Genomic DNA, 20,718 nt, shown 5'->3' with positions numbered 1-20,718 from the left:
CCCTTCTCCCGAAGGACTCAGGGCGGTATACAGCCATATTAAAAACACATAGATTTATAAAATTTAAAACCAATTAAAATCGAATATATAAAATTGACCCTCAATTTAAAAACACACATACACCCATTTAAAATTCATATTAGGCCAGTCCGGCTTGCTGGAACAGAAGGGTCTTAAGGGTGCAGCGAAAAGTACGCAGGTCGGGGCTAAGACAAAGCTCTAGGGGCAGCTCATTCCACAGGGCTGGTGCTCCCACAGAGAAGGCTCTCCCCCTGGGTGTCGCAAGTCGGCATTGTTTGGCCAACGGCACCCTGAGGAGCCCCTCTCTGTGGGAGCGTATCGGCCAGTGGGAGGTTGTTGATGGCAGAAGGCGGTCTCGTATATATCCCGGTCCTAAGCCATGGGCCACTTTAAAGGTGGTGACCAACACCTTGAATCTCACCCGGAAGACCACCGGGAACCAGTGCAGCTTGTGCAGGAGGGGTGTTACGTGGGTGTGCCGAGTCGCAGCCATAACCACCCGCGCGGCCGCATTCTGGACCAGTTGGAGCCTCCGAGTGCTCTTCAAGAGGAGTCCCATGTAGAGAGCATTGCAGTAGTCCAAATGGGATGTGACGAGGGCATGAGTGACCATGCGCAGGGCATCCCGGACCAGAAAGGGACGCAACTGGTGCATCAGGTGAACCCGATAGAAAGCTCCTCTGGCCACGGCCGTCATGTGATCTTCCAAAGACAGCTGTGCATCCAGGAGAACACCCAAGTTGCGAGCTCTCTCTGAGGGGGCCAGGATCTCACCCCCAATAGTCAGCGATGGAACCAGCTGACTATACCGGGACGCCGGAAGCCACAGCCACTCGGTCTTGGAGGGGTTGAGTTTGAGCCTGTTTCTCCCCATCCAGATCCGCACGGCCTCCAGGCACTGGGACATCACGTGAAGGGCATCATTGGGGTGGTCCGGGGTGGAGATGTACAGCTGAGTATCATCAACCAATGCGACCAATGCCATTTCCGTGCTGTGCCCTGGCCTGAAGCCCGACTGGAAAGAGTCTAGATAATCAGCTTCATCCAGGTACTGGGGCAGTTGTTGCACCACCACACTCTCAACAACCTTCGCCACGAAGCGAAGGTTGGAGACTGGGTGATACAGCTGGGTCCAGGGAAGGCTTCTTGAGGAGAGGCCTCACCACCACCTCTTTCAAAGAGGGGGGGAAGTAGCCCTCACTCAAAGAAGCGTTAATAATCCCCTGGAGCCAGCCTTGCGTAACCTCCCGGGAGGCCAGCACCAACCAGGAGGGACACAGATCCAATAAACATGTGGCAGCACTAAGCCTCCCCAGAACCCTGTTCACGTCCTCGGAGTCACAGGGTCAAACCCCTCCCAGATAACATTCTCAAGACCCTCCTCCATCACTCCATCTGGATCTACCCAATCAGAGTCCAGACCTTCCCGAATCTGAGTGACTTTGTCATGCAGGAATTGCACAAAATCCTCAGCCCTGCCCTACAAGGGGTCTTCCCTCGCTCCCAGATGAAGGAGGGAGCGGGTCACCCTAAACAGGGCTGCTGGGCGGTTCTCTGCAGATCCGATAAGAGCAGAAAAATAATTAAATTTTGCCGCTTTTATCACCACTAGGTAGATCTTAATATGAGACCTCACCAGTGTTCGGTCAGATTCGGAGTGACTGGCCCTCCAATCACTCTCCAGGCGACTTTTCTGGCGCTTCATCTCTTTCAGCTCCTCGGAAAACCAGGGAGCCAGTTGAGATCGGTACCGGGTCAGAGGCCGCAAAGGCACGACACGATCCAGAGCTCCGGCGGCTGCCCTATCCCAGGCGACCACCAGCTTTTCAGTTGTGTCATGAGCCAGAGCTTCAGGGAATGGGCCAAGCTCTGTCAGGAACCTATCCAGGTCCATCAGGCGCCTGGGACGGAACCATCTAATCCATTCTGTCTCCCGGCGGCGAGGTGTAGCGGTTCGAAAGTCTATATGAAGGAGGGAGTGATCTGACCATGACAAGGGCTCGATGACTAAATCCCCTCTTTCCAGATCACTCTGCCACTGACCAGAGACAAAAATCAGGTCCAGAGTGTGTCCTCCCCATGTGAGTAGGGCCTTGAACTAATTGGGTCAGGTCCAAGGCCGTCATGAAAGGCAAGAACTCCCGAGCCGCCATAGACGTTTCGCCGACAAATGGCAGGTTGAAATCACCCATATCCATAAGCCTGGGGGTATCAACCGCCACCCCGGCTATCATGTCAGGCAGCTCAGGCAGGGCCGCTGCCATGTAGCAGGGAGCCAAGTACGTAATCAGCAGGCCCATCTGCACCCCACAACCCCACTTCACCAGGAGGGATTCACATCCAGCTATCTGAGGTACAGTGGTCTCCCTCGGACATAGATTTTCTTTAATAATAATTGCCACCACCACCCCGCCCCTACCCTGAGCCCTCGGCTGATGAAATGCCCGGAAACCTGGTGGGCACATTTCAACCAGGGGCACCCCCCCTTCTGGGCCCAACCAGGTCTCCGTTGTACCCACCACGTCCGCTCCCCCCTGAATAAGATCGTAAATGAGGGGGGGCTTATTTATCACGGATCTGGCGTTGCACAACAACAGCCGAAGGCCCAGGACCTGAGAATCTGTGCTACCTGGGGAACGAGTGAAGCCTTGGGGACCGGAGTGCACAATCGCTCAAAGATAGCGAGAGCACACTCCCATAACATAATATGGCCCCCTGCTTCCACCATATCTGCCCCTCCCACCCATAGTACAGATCATATGGCCCTCGTAAGATCGAGCTCTAGCCCCCTCCCTGATGTCCAACCTTGCACCTCTAGTGCCGCTGCCCTCTGCCAGACCCGGCCTTGACCCTTGTGGGTTCTCCCCCAATCCCACTCTGGTCACAATTGACCTGCCCGCCACCGATACACTGACTGAACTGCACAGGTCGGAGCGAGTTACCCGACGCCCCGTCTATTTGTGATGCCCTATTTGCGGGACTACATTAGCTAGACAAACCTCGATTGGTCAATGACCTATCTTGGTGGGGAGGGGTGTTGAATATTCATCAGGAAGATGAAGAGAAGAAGGTTTCCGCCATCCAGGCAGGAAGAATAGTTTAAAGTGATTGTTCAATTCGTCTGGCAGCCCCTATAAAAAGGCAAGCCACCCGGCAGACCTTGCTGGAGTTTCCTTGTACATTAAAGAGCTGAAGTCACATTGTTCTCTGCCTCTTCACTCCACCCACTATTTAACAGTTAATCCATTTCATTAGGATTCTCTGAAGATATTTTTTTATAAAATGATATATTGATGGTATTTGACTAGGAACAAACTGGCAAAAATGTATACAGGAACTTTTAACAAGTGTTAGAAATATAATCAAATTCCAGGAATATTTTATCACATGTGGTGGTCTTGTGTGTAAATCATACTGGACAAACATAATAATGATAAGGCAGAAAATACTCAAAATGCAAATACTAATTAAATCTGAAGCTTTTCTTTTAGGCATTATGGACAAATCGAAAGAAAAACTGTTTGGAGATCTTATTTCTTTACATGGTAACTGCTGCAAAGATTGTCAGTGCCAAATTTTAGAAAGAAAAAGGGTCGGCAACTGTTGAAGAATGGATTTAAAATTGGCAGAGATGGCAAAATTAACTTGATTAGAGTTCATGGCTTGGGACCAGGTTATGTGAGGGACCGTCTTTTGCCGGTCTCATCTACCCAACTCATCAGAGCAGGAAGGCAGGGAATGCTGTGGGTCCCAACTCCGAGGAAGATACACCTAGCGTGACCCAGAAGAAGGGCCTTCTCCATGGTGGCTCCCTCTCTCTGAAACATCATTCCTCCAGAGATTAGGATGGCCCCCACTCTAATACTCTTCCGGAAGGCGCTGAAGACCTGGTTCTGCCAGCAGGCCTGGGGAATCCAGAGTGGGATAGAGTCCATTAAATGGCTCGTGTGATCTGCTTTCTCCGGGACGGGGGGTGGGGAGTGGGGATTTTATTACTACGTTAATTTTTTGATTTTTAATTAGTTTTATTGTTTTTAAATGTGGTTTTTATATTTTGTAAGCCACCTTGAATCGCCATGGGAGAATAGGCGGCGATATAAATTTAATAATAAATAAATAAAATAAATAAATAAGGCATTGCAATTTCCATGTCAGGGACATATTTTTATATAACATAGTATTTTGGGCATATATACTGGTAAATGGAAATATAGTAACTGTTGTAGACCTATTATGCAAGGGGCAGGGGAAATATCAGATACAGTATTTGAGATATATTTTTCAGCATTCAATCAAAATGGACATTTTATGTTGAATATGTTTATGTTAATGTTATTTGTTGTACACACATTTTTATTATTGTTTTTTGTTTGGTTGTTATGTTTGTACTTGTTTTTAATCTGTATTTTAACTTTGTAAAAGCTAAATAAATAAAAAAATATTTTTAAAAAAGGATTCTCACGATCACTTTCTCTATAATCTTTCCTAAGAAAGGAAGCCCAATCGAATCCAAGATTGCTAGATAGCAAGGAGGCTGGTACAGTATTAGAATTCTTGGGGTCTAGGACTTTTCGCCTCGGTCACTTTGCCTTCCCTGTTTCACCTTAAGGTGAAGCCTCTGCGTTATTAGCCACAAACATTTCTCCTCGGCTGACCCGCCCCGTCTTTCGCCCCAGCATATTGGCCACGGCCCCTACATCCCAGTCCCTTTGCCGGGGTCCACTCGTCGAAGTACATTTCACGTCGGGCTTTTGGCCTCCCAGGAAAGAGATGCGAACCAGCCCTTGTCTCAGGCACTTTGGACAAGGGGGTGGGGTTGTCTGTCTTCTTTCTTTCTTTCTTTCTTTCTTTCTTTCTCTCCCCTTTCTTTTCTTTCTTTTTCTTTCTCCACCCCCCCTTCTCTTCCCATTCGGGGTGATGGATCCCTCATCCTTTACAGCCCCCCGTGTCAGCCCACTTGGAACCACCCGTGCTGCACCGGATAAACACACACACACTCATGCTCAGAAGAGGAATCTATCCGGTTTAATCATAGCTTACACAATGGTCAAACAGTAAGCGCTGAAGTTCTTTGGTGAGAAGCAAAGTCGGAGACGGCTGTTTCTCCCGTGCCTCCGGCTTTATAGAACGCCCTTCAAGCGCCCCTCCTTTGCTCTATTACAAATTTAAAGTAACCGCGCTGCTTATCCCATTCTGGTACCTACAGGTCACCCTTACTTCTGGGTTTTTACTATCTTCTCCTGTCACTGGGATCTGTTTGATGTTGATGGATTTATTCCCCCCCACCCTTTTTCCTTATACCGTCCATCACCTAATATCACCGTGCCATCCTACATGCTATAACACCCCCTCCACCGTGTGTGTTCTTCCGGGTCTGTTCCATCTCATTCTGGATCTGCACAGATGCTCATGTTCAGGTGTTTCATATTCCCCAGGATATTGTGTCGAGTGGTTGTTTGACACTTGACATGCGCCCCCCCCCCCCAACCAGGTCTCCTCCTGGAGGGACACAAAAACAATCTATCAACATCATTAGTTGGATGCGTGTCTGCCTGGTTTGTTTGGGTATTTCTCATGGAAATGTTTTAGCAAGTGTGGAGCATTTACGTCTTTAGCTTTTACCCATGATGCCTTGGAATCAGGATACCTTTTCCAGCGTACTAAATACCTAATCCTACCATGATATATTTTGGAATCCAGTATCTTTCTGATTTCGTATATGTTTCCTGTTACGGGTCCTGGACGTGTCCCTGTATCCTTTATGTTGGTTGCTGATTTTAGGAGACTTCTGTGGAATACTGGATGTATTCTTTTCAGTAATGGGGGTAGTTTTAATGATACCGTCATGGGATTTATTATTTTGGTGATGGTAAAGGGACCTATATATTTAGGACCCAGTTTTTTACTGGGCATACGTAAATTGATATATTTTGTAGAAAGATATACTTTCTCTCCTATACTAAATGGTGGGTTGTCTCGTCTCCATTTATTTACTTGGGTTTTATATGCCTTAGATGCTTTTTCTAGTGCAGTTTTGATATGTAGCCAACTCTGTTTCACCTTCTCTGTCTATTCTCTTGGATTATGTGGACCTGTCGTTTGTACATCTAGGTCTGGGATGGCTGGGAATTCCTTCCCAGAAACTACTTGGAAAGGTGTATACCCTGTACTGCTGTGCACAGTGTTGTTATCTGCTGATTCTGCAAAAGGTAAGAGTTTGTACCAATCAGCTTGTTGGTACGACACATAAGATTGTAGGTATCTTTCTACCATGGCGTTGGCCCTTTCAACTGCTCCGTTGGTGTTTGGATGGAACGCAGAACCCCTGTTCTGTTCCTATTTGTTTTAAGAAATTTCTCCAGAACCGAGTGGTAAATTGGGGACCTCTATCTGAAATTATTCGCTTGGGGGCACCATGAAGACGATATATATGTTGTACAAAAAGTTTTGCTAAACATCTTGCAGATGGTAGTCCTTTGCAGGGAATAAAATGCGCCTGCTTGGAAAATAAGTCAATGACTGTCCATATTACATTATGTCCTTTGCTAGGAGGCAACTCTACAATAAAATCCATGGCAATATCCTCCCAAGGCCTGTGGGTCAGCCACAGACTGTAATAAACCAAGGGGTTTTCCTGACAACAGTTTGGCTCTTATGTAGACTGGACAACCTTGTACATATGTCTTTATCTGTTTGCTCATATGTGGCCACCAGAACTGTCGACGCACCAAATGCAATGTTTTCACAAAACCGAAATGTCCTGCTGTCTTTACATCGTGGCATTGTTGTAATATTTTATTCCTCAGCACAGCAGGGATGTATAATTTATCCCCTTTCCAGACTAGTCCTCCTTTCTGTGTCACTACCTGGGGGTTGGCCTTTAACCAGACATCCGTTGCTAATTCCTTTTTTAGATCTACCACCCAGGCGGAAGGGAGTGGGAATGTATCCCTACCTTGCTTTCCTATTTGTTGATCAGGTATTAAAGCTTGATTTATATCTTCTTTTTGACTCTCGTATTGAGGCATACACGATAAGGCGCCTGCTAGGTAGTTCTTCCCCCCTGGAATCGCTTTCAGCCGAATCATAAATCTACGGAAATATTGTGCCCAACGCACCTGTTTTGAAGACAGTCTGCGAGGCGTTTGAAGAGCCTCTAGATTTTTATTGTCCGTCCATACCTCGGACTCCACGTTAGTTCCCTCCAACAAATGTCTCCATGTTTGCAAGGCCCATTTAATGGCATAGGCCTCCTTCTCCCAGACCGTCCAGTTTCGTTCTGTGGGGGTTAGCTTTCGGGAGGTATAGGCAAATGGTTGGAGGATACCTTGTTCGTTCTTTTGTAAAAGAACTCCCCCTAACGCCATGTCACTCGCATCCGCCTGTATTACAAAAGGCTTTGACGCGTCAGGATGTCTCAAAATGGGTTCTTTAGCGAAAAGATATTTTAATGTGTCAAATATGTGTTGGCAGGACGGTGTCCATTCGATCTTTTGTTTTGGTGTGCCTGTCCCAATCGTGGGGGTTTTCGTTCTTAAAACATTGGTCAACGGCAAGGCTATCTTGGCAAACGAGGGGATAAACCTCCTATAGAAATTCACAAATCCTAAAAAACTTTGTAACTGCTTTCGGGTCTTTGGAGCCAATACCGTTTTGACCTTATTTGGATCCATTTCTATACCTTTTCCTGTAATCCTAAATCCCAGGTAATCAATCTCTCCCTTGTGAAATTCACATTTCGACAGTTTCACATATAATTGAGCTTTCAACAATTTAGTTAATACCTGACGCACCAGACGGATGTGTTCCTCCAGGGTCTCGGAGTAGATCAGGATGTCATCTAAATATATGAGAACCCCTCTATACAAATGGTCGTATAATATACTGTTAATAAGCTGCATAAAAACTGTGGGGGCCCCTTGTAGGCCAAAGGGCATAACCTGGAATTTATAACTGCCCAAGGGGCAATTAAAGGTTGTCTTCCATTCATCACCTGCTTTCACACGAACCCTATAATAAGCTTCTCGGAGGTCCAGTTTCGTAAAAACCTTTCCAGTCGTGAGAGTGGACAGTAAATCCGTCATAAGAGGTAAGGGATACAAGTGTTCCATACAGACAGCGTTTAAACCCCTAAAGTCAACACACAATCTCAAACCCCCGTCTTTCTTCTCTTTAAACAAAACTGGCGCCGCCATGTGTGACCGACTGGCCGAAATAAAACCTCTGGCTAGGTTTTGATCTATACAATGCCGTAATTCCTCCAACTCGAGGGGGGTCATGGAATACATACGGGGTTTGGGTAGGGTAACACCAGGTTTTAATTCTATCGTGCAGTCTGTAGGACGGTGGGGTGGAAGGGTTTCGCACTCCTTTTCACTAAAGACCCGCCACAAATCCCTGTATACATGTGGGACCTTCTCTAAACACAGTATCTCCTTCCCAACTGCTCCTGTAGTCTGGTTGTCTTCAGGTGGAGTAGGGCCTAATGCCAACCGCAATTTGCGAAAACCCCCTTCCCACCAGATGGTAGGCTTCCATTTATCTAACCATGATAAGTCTAAAATTATAGGTTCAATCATCTTCTCCACGACTACAAACCGTATTAATTCCCGATGATTCCCAATTCCGAGTGTTACTCGCTCTGTTACATGACTAGCCAGTTGTCCACCTAGCATCGAACCATCCATTTGTTCAAAAATGATGGGTTTCTGTATCTTCAAAATGCGAATACCTAAACTGTCTGCTATCGATCTCCGTAACAAGCAACGGGTACAACCAGTATCTACCAAGGCCCCTTGATGTTCTATCCTACCCATCCTAGGATGGTTCAATGTTACCTGAATAACAAAGGGATGGATAGGATCACATACCATAGGATCTGTTTGTTCTGTATCCTCCTCGGTAAGCTCCTCCTCCACCGGTGTCCGGACGTCGGGGAAACGACCACTCTCGTCACGACCACCGGGCTTACCACTCTTTGATTGACTTGCAATGCGGGAGCGCTCCGATGGTCTGGAGCGTAAACTCGTCTGTTTGCTGGAACTTGTAGTCGGTACAGCCGGGCTCCAGAGGGGAGAGAGTGGGCAGTCAAGCGCCCTATGACCCTCCTGATCACAATGGTAACACCGGAATTGTCGTCGTGAAGAAGCAGCACCTCTTACTCCTGTAGGGGCATAGGTTCGGACACCTCCCCACCCTACTGGCGGCTTTTCCAACACCTTTCATTGTGGAGCCACGGTGTCACTTCGTGTACAGAACTCCTTCAAACCAACATCTAATTCAATAGCTGCCTTGTACCAGGCTTTTATATAAGGGCCAAGACCCCTATAAACGCAGGCTTGCCGTAGTTCTCTATCCAAACCCATATGGAAATGGTGAACTAACAGGCGTTCAGGCCAGCCCCTCACTCGACCAGCCAACGTACAGAATTCTTTAACATAGTCTTTGGCTGCTCGGCCACGTTGTTTTTAAGAAACTAAATCACCTTCAGCAGTAACCTGGGCACTGGCATCGTCCTCAAACCTGCTCCATAATGCTTCCAGAAACAGGCCTAGATCCGCTAGTTCTCGAGCATGCATAGTATGTAAACTTGCTACCCAGTCAGCTGCCTCGCCTGTTAAGACTGTTGTAACAGCCACTACCCTGGCCCATTGAGAAGAATAACAATGTCCGTAGGCATCCATGTAGCTGATTACCTGACTGAGAAACAGAGCTACACGATCTGGGTTCCCAACAAACGTAGCTTGTAAGGGAGGAAAACCCCAGGGTACTTGCGGTATCCATGGTCCTGGAACCCAGGGGCCTGCCAAGTCTTGGCCACGACCAGCCCCCTCCCCAGCCTGAGGACCCCTACGTTCTCGTGACTGCGTTCGTCTAGTAACAGGCTCCCCTTCCCTTTCCTCACGGTGTATATGACTGCGGGGTTGCACTGCACCACGTAATCCCTCGCCTACCAATGAACCCCCTTCCTGAGAAGCAGACTCTTCTTCCCCTCCGCTCCTATATCTGCTGGGGTCTGCCCGCAACTTGGGACTGGCCAAACGCACCCTGGACTCAGAGGTTCCGCCTGCTGACGGTCCAACCTCACTTGGCCATGTGGTCGACTGATCCACCCCAGGCGCCCAGGGCTGCCAGGAAGGGGCATCTCGGAAGCTGGCTTCCCCAAACCTCTCCCTCAACATATCCAACGTAGTCACACCGGGGCCAGTGGAATAACTCCAATCCCCATCTTCTTCTTCTGGCCATTGCCTCTCCCGCCATCCTTGGAATTGCAGGGCCATGGGGGGGGGGGGTTTATTTATTTTTTTTTTAATAAAAAAGTTTTTATTTTCTGATCAAACAAGTATACAATATAAACAATCATTCATACTATCATCAGAAAAAAAGAAAAAAAATCAATTTGGTAAACTCAATCTTCAACCCCTCCTTACCACCCCCCACCCCCGACTTCCCAGAACAAAAACAGGGCATAGATTTCACCAAACATTCGCTAAAATAAACTAGCTAACTGCAAGATTTAATAACTCCCAAGACCCCTTAACTCCCCTTTTACAATTTCATCAACCTCCCTTTATATAAACACAAAGTAACATGTAATCCAATAACTCTAAGAATTTTAAAACCATTAACAAATCTTAAAACATTCAAACCTAAAAACATTTTTCCCCCTCCTATTTTTCTCAAAGTTCAGATATTTTGAAATCTCATAACAAAAAATAAACCTTAGATATTCACTAATTAAATTTCTACATTTTTATAATTAACCATTAGTACATTAACTAGAAAACCAAAAAAGATTAATCAACCATTAATACATCATATTTAAAAATCAATATTCAACTTTATACTTTTTCCCCCTCAGTAGTTATAACACCTAAAACATAATCAATTTAAACCATGAATAGAACAACTGCAAAGCCAAAAAAAAAAAAAAAAATTAATCTTCCATTCTTGGTTTCTTATTTTGAAATCTCATAACAAAAAATAAACCTTAGATATTCACTAATTAAATTTCTACATTTTTTAAGTTTCTAAATTTCCCCCCTTCATTATTCCTCCCTCCAATTTTTTAAAATTTAAAAGATAATCAACAACATAATTAACCATTAATACATAAACTAAAAAACCAAAAAGGATTAATCAACCATTAGTACATCATATTTAAAAATCAATATTTAACTTTATACTTTTTCCCCCCTCAGTAGTTATAATACCTACAACATAATCATTTTTAACCATGAGTAGAACAACTACAAAGCCAAAAGAAAAGGTTAATCTTCCATTCTTGCTTTCTTTTTATATTTTTTCCAATCTTTCTGCATCCCTCCTACTTCTATTTTGAGGAGGTTTTTCATTTTAATTTGAGGTTGATATAACTGCAAAAATTGTCCCCTTTTAAAAAAAGTTTCCTCTGATTTAGAGCCCCCAAATCGCCTCTTCATGCTTATATAAATCAGTTCATTCCTTCGTCTGTAAAACCAAAGTTTGTCAAGAGTTTGTGAAGAAAAGTTCAATTGTTTCTTTTCTATTAAATGTATAGATGCCACTGACAAGTCTCCTTCATCTTCTGAAACTTCGAAAGTCTGGTCATTTACTACTTTTTTCCAAACCAAGTCATAATTTTGAAGGATTCTATCAATTTTTCCGAAAAGAGCAGAGAGTAAGCTCGAAAATTCTTGAGAAAATTCTTCCACCCTCTCTGCTGCAATATCTCCTGAGTTGTCATCATGCTCCGTAGTTGTTTTGATTTCCTCAGTCATTTCTGTTGTTATCCCTTTAAGAATTGCTATTTGGTTACTTATAGCTGCAGTATGATTATTCATGGCTTCTTTTATAAATTCTGTAAGTTCTGCATCAAAATCCTTACAACTCTGTAAATCAGACAACTGTTTCATTTCTGACACCTCCAAATAGCATCCAGCACTTTCAAGATCTCCTTTCTTAGAAGCCATTTTATTTTAAAGAAATTTTCTTTCTTCCCACAACCATAAAATCATAAAGTCAGAGCCATCCTTTTGAGCAGCATTCAGCAATTTCTTTATAAACAATCTTTTCCCAAACAGCTCTTCAAAATCTATTCCAGCAACTTAAAGCCAGTCTCTGAGCACGAGTCTGTTAGCAAAACCTTTTTCTAACTTTCCCTTTTAAAATCGCAACAAAGAAACGCCATCTTAACTTCCAGCTCAGAAAATCCAATTAGAAACATTGTATCCCCGGAGTTAAGTGTTATACTTGCAAAAAGCTTGTCCTCCTGCTTCTGTTCCACCTGCTTTTTTGAAATCATTTAATCTTCTGTTTGACAGCAGAAATTGGACGCAACACCTAGCTCTGTAAAAAAAAACAGAGTCCCCCCGGATCCGGAGCTTCAGTGGGCTGAACGGGGAGCTCTCACCCTCCTAACCCCTGGAATTAATCCAGGGGTTTTCAGGGAGCTCTACCCTCACCCACCTGCTCTCCTCCCCTTCTTTTCCCGAAGGGGAGATTTTCAAGCCGTTTGACAGCTGATTAACGCTGTCAGAACGGCTCAACGGAATCACGGGGGCGGCGGTCTAAAAAGACCGTCAATGGTGCTGCGGAGCCAACCCGGAAGTCGGGGGGGGGGTTTGTTGACGGCCGAAACCTCAATTTCCCCAGTATTTTGCCACCAGTTCCCAGACGATGTTTGAACAGCCTCAACAATGAGTCCTGGCTTTCTTGCTTGCTTTCTGGCACCGGCAACACCACTCTCTGTTTGGGGCGTACTACTTGTTGTTCGCAACATGCCTCAGGCGCCGCGCTCTCCTCCACCTCTGCCTCCGTCTCAGCCCCCAAGTCCAACACCGAAGCGTCATCCACCGTTCCTTCTGCCATTGCAGCTGCTCCCGTCCTCAGTACCAGGGCTGTGGAGTTGGGAGATAAATGTTCCGAATCTGACTCCGACTCCTCAGGGTTTTTTTGTACTTCCGACTCCGACTCTGACTCCAGGTGCCCAAAATTTCCTCCGACTCCAACTCCACAGCACTGTCAGGGCTATGGAGTCGGGAGATAAATGTTCCGACTCCGACTCCTCAGTTTTTTGTACTTCCGACTCCGATTCCAGGTACCCAAAATTTCCTCCGACTCCTCAACTCCGACTCCGACTCCACAGCACTGCTCAGTACAAGAAAAGAAAAAGCGTCTCCAACTTTCTGTCAGCCCCACTTGGAACCACCTGTGCTGCACCGGATAAACACACACACTCACGCTCAGAAGAGGAATCTATCCAGTTTAATCATAGCTTACACGATGGTCAAACAGTAAGCACTGAAGTTCTTTGGTGAGAAGCAAAGTCGGAGACGGCTGTTTCTCCCGTGCCTCCGGCTTTATAGAACGCCCTTCAAGCGCCCCTCCTTTGCTCTATTACAAATTTAAAGTAACCGCGCTGCTTATCCCATTCTGGCTACCTACAGGTCGCCCTTACTTCCGGGTTTTTACTATCTTCTCCTGTCACTGGGATCTGTTTGACGTTGATGGATTTATTCCCCCCCTTTTTTTTCCTTATACCGTCCATCACCTAATATCACCGTGCCATCCTACATGCTATAACACCCCCTCCACCGTGTGTGTTCTTCCGGGTCTGTTCCATCTCATTCTGGATCTGCACAGATGCTCATGTTCAGGTGTTTCATATTCCCCAGGATATTGTGTCGAGGGGTTGTTCGACACTCGACAACCCGCCCCTACCCCACCACTGAGCTGCTCTCAGCAGCCTTGGGAGAGGCTCCGAACTGACAGGCGAGCAGTTCGTGGCGATGCGAACCAGTCCTTGTCTCAGGCACTTTGGTCAAAAGGGGGGTGTTGTTGGCCCTCCTGAGCCTCCCTCTGAACTGCAGCCCCCGCTCTTCCACTCCTAAAGCCCCCGAGTCCCTGCACCAATTGGCTGGCTGAGAATTGTCCTGGGAGGCCAAAAGCCTGATGCGAAATGTACTTCAACAAATGGGCCCCGGCAAAGGGGCTGGGACTTAGGGGCCGTGGCCGATGTGCCGGGGCGAAAGATTGGGGATGGGTTAGCCGAGGATAAAAGTTTGTGGCTAATAACGCAGAGGCGAAAACCTTAAGGTGAAACTGGCAAGGCAAAGAGACCGAGGTGAAAAGTCCCATTCTGGAATTCTTGGGCAACAACCTGCTTTCTTTTTTGGAAGCATTCAGCTTAAATTATTAAAAATAACTAGGCAACCCATGACCTGTTGGATCATTGTTTCAGAGATATATCCTTACTAGATTCCTCAATGCCTTCCTCAATGGCAGAACTTCTAATGTACTTCAAAAGGAACATTGTACTTACCTGAACGTTAGTTCTATGTGCGCTGTGTGAGAGTCCAAACAATGGGTCTTGTCTGATTGGCCAGAGACTGAGTTGTAATTTGTTTGTTTCGTCACACCTCCTCCTTCCTGTTTAGGCTCAGTTTGTTAACGATGGTCTGGATCTGGAGAATGTTGTGGTCTGCCAGCAGCCTGCAGAGCTGGCAGCAGAGTCGGACAGCGATGAGGCTGCGGAAGAACATGGCCTAGTCCTGGAGGCTGGGGAAGGCCCAGATGAGGGCTCTGCGTCGGAGGCAGAGATGGGGCCAGGGCCATTGGGGAGTGATGTGCAGACTTCAGAGCCTCCAGAGGCTGACAGTAGAGAGGCAGAGAAACAGGAGGAGCCTGTTTCTAGTGCATGTATGAGAAGAGCTGCCAGAAGGCAGGAGCAGCTAAAGCAGAGAGGACAACTCAGGAGTAGGGCCAAGAGACGATTGGCCCCTCCCATAAGGCTTAAAAGGCCAGCAACGGCTCTTGGCCTCTTTGCCGGAAAACAACCATTGAGAGAATTGCTTCTTGTTTGGTTGTAGTTATTTCTTCTGTTCCTGAACTGTTGCCAAGAAAAGCTTTTGATGGTTTGCCTAATTATTCCAAGGTCAGAGATAAACTAAAGACTAGTGTTTTAAGGACTTTGTTTTCATTTCATTTAGAATACACTGAGAATGATTTAATTCTCAGCTGTTTTAATAAAATCTGTTTTTTGGAACTGTTTTGCATTTAATATCAACTACGTGGGCCTGGGTCACAACAGTTTGTTTTCCGGACTAACGAGGATAATTAGTAACAAACCTCGATCATAATGGATCAGCTCTGTGCCAAAAACACGCAGCTTCAGCAGCAAGTAGCTTTGTTAGCTGCACAGATGGCTCAGCTCCAAGCTCCGGCTTCTCCCCCTCCCCATAGAAGATGTCTTGTAAGAGCCTTGGTGGCGCAGCAGACTAAAGTGCTGTTAACTAACACCAGCTGCCTGCAATTACTGCAAGTTCAAATCTCACCAGGCTCAAGGTTGACTCAGCCTTCCATCCTTTTGAGGTAGGTAAAATGAGGACCTGGATTGTGGGGGCAATAAGCTGACTTTGTATAAAAAAGAACACTGCTTGGGGGGGCCGAAAGTCCTACTAAGCAGGTATATACAAAAGTATGAAGGCTATTGCTTAACGCATTGTAAGCCGCCCTAAGTCTCCGGAGAAGGGAAATTGAAACTATAAACAATAAACAAGTTTGACGGCACTCAAGCCATGTTTCCTGCTTTTATGGGACAATGCCAGCTTTTTATCAGCCTGCGAACAGAGGACTTCCCCACTGACTGGGATAAAGTGGGTTTTATACTCAGCCTGCTCTCCGGCTCTGCAGCTTGCTGGGCCACGTCCCTGCTGGTCCAGGCTAGTCCTCTGTTGGGCGATTTCAGGGGGTTTTGTGAGCATCTCCGACTTGTGTATGAGGACCCCATCAAGATGCAGACAGCTACCAGACGACTGAAGACCTTGAAGCAGGGCCAAAAACCGCTGCAGGAATATATCAGTGAGTTTCAGCTGCTTAGCCAGGATTCGGCCTGGAATGAGGCGGCCCTCATGGATGCGTTCCAGGATGGCTTATCAGAGGAGTTGCAGGATGAGCTGGTCCAGGTTGATATCCCTCCAACCCTCAATGCACTGGTACATCTGTGCCTGAGGATCGACGCCCAGTTGCACATAAGGACCATGAATGAGTCCTTATCTTTATGGTGCGGATGTTGGACAGACGCTCTCTGGAGAGGAAGATGAGACAGGTCTGAGTGTCGATTCATGCTCCCAGGTGGACGATGTTGGTGGTGGGAGTCATGTGGCTTTTCTCCCAATTCACGGTAAATGCATGATTTTTAAGGGTTTGAACTGTGACTTGTAAATCTAGACTCACCTGCGGGGGAGAAGATGACAGGATTAATATGTCGTCTAGATAACAGAGCAAACGTACGGGTCTTGTCTGCAAGTGAGCGGCCACTACGTCGAGAAGCTTTGTGAATACTCTGGGGCAGCAGTGAAATGTAAAATTTGTTACTACCGGTTCTGTGGGCATGGCTTGGTGGTGGGGGAGTAATGAGACTGGGTGGGCGTGGCCAACTTTTTTTTTTTAACTTTTCAAAGCATTTTTTCCTAATGCTTTGAAAAGCCTCTCTGCCGATCAGGCAACTCAGCTGGGATCATCAGAGAGGCTTTTTAAAAAATACCTCTCTGCTGATCAGGCAACTCAGCTGGGATCGTCAGAGAGGCTTTTTAAAAAATACCTCTCTGCCAATCAGGCAACTCAGCTGGGATCATCAGAGACTTTTCAAAGCATTTTTTTTACCACCTCTTCGGCCAAGAGGTTGCAGAAAAATATGCTTTGAAAAGCCTCTGACGATCCCAGCTGAGCCATGCGATCATCAGAGGCTTTTTTTTTTTACTTTTAAAAGCATTTTTTCATCGGAAAGGTTGTAGAAAAAATGCTTTTAAAAGTAAAAAAAGAAAAAGCCTCTGATGATCATCAGGCTCAGCTGGGCATGGTGATGGTGGAGGGGCACAGGGATTTTTGGTACCGGTTCTCCGAACTACCCGCCGCCATTGCTACCGGATCGGGCAATCTGGTCTGAACCGGGAGCATTTCACCCCTGCTTTGGGGTGGACCAGAGACCGAAGGGCATACCCCTGTATTGGTAATGCTGTCCGGCACAGGAGAACCGGAGGAATCTCCTGTGAGACGGCCTGATAGGCACATGTAGATAAGCCTCTTGTAGATCTATTGAAGTCAAGAGATCTCCCTGCCTGATGCAACCCAGAATGGTGTGCAGGGATTGCATTCTGAAGCATTGGTACTTGATGTGTATATTCAGCTTCTTGAGATCCAAGATGATTCTGCTGCTGCCCGATTTCTTTTGCACCAGAAAGAGTATCGAATAGAAGCCGAACCCCTGATGTTGAAGGTGGACTGGTTCTATAGCCTAGATGGTTAGTAGGTGCTGGATTTCGGCTTCCATCAGAGATCTCTTTGTGAGGTCCCTTGAGATGGAATATTGGACGAACCGTCGAGTGGGTTTGGAACTGAACTCTAGGGTGAGACCTCGCATTATTGTCTGTAAAGCCCAGGCGTCGGTGGTTGTGTGTCACCCAGCAGGTTGCAAATCTGCTCAGGCAACCACCAATAGGGCCCTTGTCGTGACTCTCAGCCCCTCTGGAGCCGCCAGTGCTTCGCCAGGCATGAAGGAACATACACATACATACACACTCACGATAGAAGCTGCGGTTCAAAACCTGGTTTAATGAAAGCAGCTACAGTGACGAACAGTAGGCACTGAGCTGCTTAGCAAAATTAAAGTCGGAGATGCCCAAGCTTCCCGCCCGGCTGGTTTTATAGGGCCTCATTAACTCATTAACCTCATTACCTATCCCCAGGCAATCTCTCTCAGCTGTTACACTCGAATCTGCCGCTTGGTTTTCCCTTGGTTTACCGTTGGTTGCAGCCCCTTGACGTCAGTCTCCTTTTCATTCCCAATCCCTCAGATGTATGTCCAACCCCCCTTTTCTTGTGTCCCGTCCATCACCCACTATCAGTGTGTATGTTGTCCTAACGCAACACCCCCCTCCACCATGATCCATTGCTGGAGTTTGTTCAGATGTTCTGGATCCTCCAATGGTATTCCCCCCCCCTCCCATGGTCTTCCATGCTGTTAAGGTGTGTGTGGTGTCGAGGGTTATTTGACACTCGACAGTGACAACCATTTGGACCGATGGTAAGGTCGGTAGCCAGCTCCCCAAAAGGGATGTCTATTCTGTGGTTGTCTGGAGCGATCCTGAAAGGAAGGCCTGTACTGCAGCCTGTCCGTGGTTGGTAGGAAGGGCCTTTGGTAGGTCAGACTTTGAAACCCCATGTCAGATGCACGAAAGGGCTGTCTGCAGTAAGAATACCCAATTCATCTGTCTGCATGACGGTAGACGTGAGGGAGATGTGAACTTCCTTTTATCCTTACTCTCCACCAAGACAGGGTTTAAGGCTTCCCCGAAGAGGGAGCTGCTCTTGAAGGGGGCTGCTGTTAGTCACCATTTTGTTTTCATGTCAGCCTGCCAGTGCCTCAGCCATAAGAGGCGTCTGGAGGTGACATTAGATGCTAAGGCTCGAGAAGCAAATTTAGCTGATATGAGGGTAGCATCTGCTGAATATTCTGCAGCAGCAATTAGCTTATTTAAGTCCTGATGCAAGCGGGTGACCTCAGGTGACGCTCTGGATTGCATTTGACGAAGCCAAATTAGGGAAGTTTGAGAAAAAACATTCCACTGTGACAGAATGAATGGCCCAGGTGGCTGCTTGGTGGGTCTTACGAGAAGCAAGCTCCGCCCTTCAGTCTTCTGTTTTCAGGCCCTCAGTTGAATCGGAAGGATGTTAGATGAGGCCAAACTGGCCATCAGAACATCAATGGTTGGAAGTTTGAGGAAATCCTCAAGTTCTTGTTCCACCATATACATTTTCCGATCCATGCCATGCAGAGATGGACCCAGGCTGATTCCACTGCCGCTGTATGACGTCCACAAAGAGTTTAGGGGATGGAACCACCTCTTGCTCTGTGACAGGCTCGGTAAAAAGAAGAGCCATGGAATCTTGAGGGTCCAAGGATCCCTCAGGTTGCCCAATAAGTGCCCCCATATTGGCTGTTGTCTTTACCTTGTACAATAGTATTTTAAATAGGTCATGACGAAACAGGCCCATTGCAGGGCTTTATCAGGAATGACCCTTTCATCCGCAGAAAAATTATAATCTAGCACCTCCTCTTCTTCACTGTGAAAGGACATGTCACTTTGCTGCGAAGGTGAAGGAGAACGATAGTCAAGAATGTACTCTCTGTCAGAATGACCCACTGGTGGAATGGCTCTTGGATTCAGATCTGTCACTGGCAGTGGGGCTAAAAAACCCTGTTGCATAAGAGCAGCATCAATGACCTTTGTAACAGTCTGGGCAATCATATTGCACAGGTCTTGTGACAGTGCAGTGCCCTGGCCTTCCTCCAGGCGGAGCCCTGCCACAGTAAGCGTAAAGGTAGCAGAGGCATGGGAACCCCTGTGCTGCTGAGAGGATCCTGGCTCAGGGCTGGCTATGCCCAAGGGAGCATTCATATCTGCTGCCTGCAGTTGCTGGGTGCTAGTGGAGGCAGTGGGAGACCAACCAAACTGACCTGGTTGGGATTCCAGAGCCAGAGGTTCCTTGTTTAATGAATCAATTGTTTCCCTGCTGCAGGCAGATGTGGAAGGTGCTTTGCTAGTCTCTGCCCTTTTCTGGGCCTTATCAAACTGTTTATCTAAGGCACACTGTCGTCTCATGGCATCCTTATCAGATGCAGATGAAGTTGAGGCTTGAACAGAGGACTGGGATCTAGTAACTGGTACTTTGGATCTAGAATTCCCCTTTTTTGTAACTGGAGCCTCCAAGGCTTGATGCCTGATGGAGGGAGAGGCAGATGCATGAGAAGGAGATCTACTGTGAGACGCCATTTTGAAAACACGAGGTAACTGTGAATCAGCCAAATAAAAAACCTCCTTTGTAAAATCTCTATTAATTGTTGCCAATTGCCTTGAAATCACCTCCGTGGTATACAAAAACCCCAGTATGGAGGACAGTTAATGGCTTCAATCATGCCAAGCTGACACCATGGCTTGAAAGCGGAGTAGAATAAAGGGTGCAGTGGGGAGAGAAATCCAAAATGACACTGAGCCTACACCAAGGCTCAGCGTGAATTCGAATGCAGCCTGCCCAGGGAGCTGGAATCCGAAACCACAGATCCTTGCCAAGTTAACAGAAGCGCAGAGCTGACACCACGGTTCTCCCCGCACTAATCAGCCACTAAAACTCATGATAACAGCTCCGGAACGATCGAGGAGAAGAATAGAGGCTCCACATGCCGCACAGACCTCTCTGCAAGAAAAAACACCACCACGGAGCCTCATGGCTCAGCTGATTGGCACTTGGCTGGGCGCAGTGCCAGAAACCGCTTCCCAGTTGAAACGAAGCCGTTTGTAAAGAAAACCTTCTGCTGTGCGTTTCTAAAGCAGTCCAAGCAATGGAGATATTCAGAATATGACTCTCTAGGCCAATTGAGCCTAAACAAGAAGGAGGAGGCGTGACCAAACAAACAAATTACAACAGTCTTTGGCCAATCAGACAAGGTTATCACCCATTGCTTGGACTCTCTAAGCAGCGCACAGGAGAAGTTCTGAATTCTATGAATTCAGGGAGATATAGAGAGGTACTTGCCTTGGAAGTAGCTCATGCTGAACTGTATAGTACTGTCAAGCATCACCACCATAAATCCTGAACAAATACTTCCACATAGAAAGTGGGCAGAAACACACTCTATTGTAAAGACACTTTCACCTT

The 20,718-nt window shown here is 46.7% G+C and overlaps 1 protein-coding gene across 1 annotated transcript in view; it reads right to left on the bottom strand.

Annotated features, from left to right (window-relative positions):
* The window catches only part of CUNHXorf58 (chromosome unknown CXorf58 homolog), an 88,770-nt gene that overhangs the window by 25,008 nt on the left and 43,044 nt on the right, over positions 1-20,718 (bottom strand). The gene's annotated exons all lie outside the window — the stretch shown is intronic.

Source organism: Pituophis catenifer, unplaced genomic scaffold (genome assembly GCF_029215685.1).
Source record: "Pituophis catenifer annectens isolate HBS135680 unplaced genomic scaffold, rPitCat1.0.hap2 SCAF_4, whole genome shotgun sequence".
Lineage (NCBI taxonomy): Eukaryota > Metazoa > Chordata > Lepidosauria > Squamata > Colubridae > Pituophis > Pituophis catenifer.
Note: the sequence above shows the minus strand (reverse complement) of the source record. Positions and strands in the feature narration are given on the sequence as shown.